Below are 2,304 nucleotides of genomic sequence, written 5' to 3' on the forward strand. Positions count from 1 at the left end.
AGTCATGGTTAGCATATAAATACACATTTATGAAGCAGAAATATTCAACTTCTGCAATCTAATTAATTAGGATTTATCTTAGCACATTACTGCTCTGGAGGCTCTATACAAGCTCTTTGACGCCATATAGACAATATATTATTTAAGGAAGAATTGAGAGTCTTTCGATCACAAGTACTATGACAAAGAATGCCATTTGTTAGAATAGAAGTTGTATGATGGCACCACCTCCTCAATCATCCTTGACTAAAATAGCCAATAGAGTGGGCTTTCAATAAATAGTTGTTTAATTAAATATTGAATTCATGACTCTTGCCTTGAATTTGCTATATCTATAAATAGGGAAGGAACATGTCTTATGGAGGAGCTGATCTAAGAGTCTACATTTGTATAAATTACAATCAATCATACACTCTAGGCAACGGGTTTGCTGCCAGAACACAGGTGTCGTGACAACCACCGCTAAATCAAAGCCAAAATGGGAAAGGAAAAGACTCATATCAACATCGTTGTCATCGGACACGTAGATTCGGGCAAGTCTACCACTACTGGTCATCTGATCTACAAATGTGGTGGGATCGACAAAAGGACCATTGAAAAATTTGAGAAGGAAGCTGCTGAGATGGGAAAGGGCTCGTTCAAGTATGCCTGGGTCTTGGATAAACTGAAAGCTGAGCGTGAGCGTGGTACCACCTTTGACATCTCCCTGTGGAAATTTGAGACCAGCAAGTATTATGTGACTATCATTGATGCCCCAGGACACAGAGACTTCATCAAAAACATGATTACAGGCACATCTCAGGCTGACTGTGCTGTCCTGATTGTTGCTGCTGGTGTTGGTGAATTTGAAGCTGGTATCTCCAAGAATGGGCAGACCCGTGAGCACGCCCTTCTGGCTTACACACTGGGTGTGAAACAACTAATTGTTGGTGTTAACAAAATAGTTTCCACTGAGCCACCCTACAGTCAGAAGAGATACGAGGAAATTGTTAAGGAAGTCGGTACCTACATTAAGAAAATTGGCTACAATCCTGACACAGGAGCATTTGTGCCAATTTCTGGTTGGAATGGTGACAACATGTTGGAGCCAAGTGCTAATATGCCTTGGTTCAAGGGATGGAAAGTCACCCGTAAAGATGGCAGTGCCAATGGAACCACACTGCTTGAAGCTTTAGATTGCATCCTGCCACCAACTCGTCCAACTGACAAGTCTTTGCATCTGCCCCTCCAGGATGTCTATGAAATTGGTGGTATTGGTACTGTCCCTGTGGGCTGAGTGGAGACTGGAGTTCTCGAGCCTGGCATGGTGGTCACCTTTGCCCCAGTCAACGTCACAACTGAAGTAAAGTCTGTTGAAATGCACCATGAAGCTCTGAGTGAAGCTCTTCCTGGAGATAATGTGGGCTTCAATGTCAAGAACGTGTCTGTCAAAGATGTTCGTCATGGCAATGTTGCTGCTGACAGCGAAAATGACCCACCAATGGAAGCAGCTGGTTTCACTGCTCAGGTGATTATCCTGAACCATCCAGGCCAAATCAGTGCTGGCTATGCCCCTGTACTGGATTGTCACACAGCTCACATTGCTTGCAAGTTTGCTGAGCTGAAAGAAAAGATTGATCACCATGCTGGTAAGAAGCTGGAAGATGGTCCTAAATTCTTGAAGTCTGGTGATGCTGCCATCGTTGATATGGTTCCAGGAAAGCCCATGTGTGACTATCCTCCTCTGGGTTGTTTTGCTGTTCATGATATGAGGCAGACAGTTGCTGTGGGTGTCATCAAAGCAGTGGACAACGAGGCTGCTGGAGCTGGCAAGGTCACCAAGTCTGCCCAGAAAGCTCAGAAGGCTAAATGAATATTACCCTTAACACCTGCCACCCCAGTCTTAATTGGTGGTGGAACAGTCTCAGAACTGTTTGTCTCAATTGGCCATTTAAGTTTAATAGTAAAAGACTGGTTAATGATAACAATGCATCGTAAAACCTTCAGAAGGAAAGGAGAATGCTCTGTGGGCCATTTGTTTTTGTGTGTGTGTGTGTGTGGCAGTTTTAAGTTATTAGTTTTTAAAATCAGTACTTTTTAATGGAAACAACTTGACCAAAAATCTGTCACAGAATTTTGAGACCCATTAAAACAAAAGTTTAGTGAGAAAAAAAAAAAATCATACACTCTATTTCACCTATCTGTCATATCACCCCCAATAATTATCTTCTTACTTATTCATTTGTATATTATCTTTCTCCTACACTGGATCATAAATTTCATTAGAGATTGTATTAGAGATATCTGTTTTGTACAGAGAAATAT

The 2,304-nt window shown here is 41.9% G+C and overlaps 1 pseudogene across 1 annotated transcript; it reads left to right on the forward strand.

Moving 5' to 3' along the window:
* Positions 1-427: 427 nt before the first annotated feature.
* On the forward strand, positions 428-2,095 carry LOC306651718 (elongation factor 1-alpha 1-like; annotated as a pseudogene). Its single transcript has one exon. The product of its transcript is annotated as an elongation factor 1-alpha 1-like (transcript).
* The last annotated feature ends 209 nt before the right edge of the window (positions 2,096-2,304 follow it).

The sequence above is a fragment of the Sciurus vulgaris genome (genome assembly GCF_902686455.1).
Source record: "Sciurus vulgaris genome assembly, chromosome: X".
NCBI lineage: Eukaryota > Metazoa > Chordata > Mammalia > Rodentia > Sciuridae > Sciurus > Sciurus vulgaris.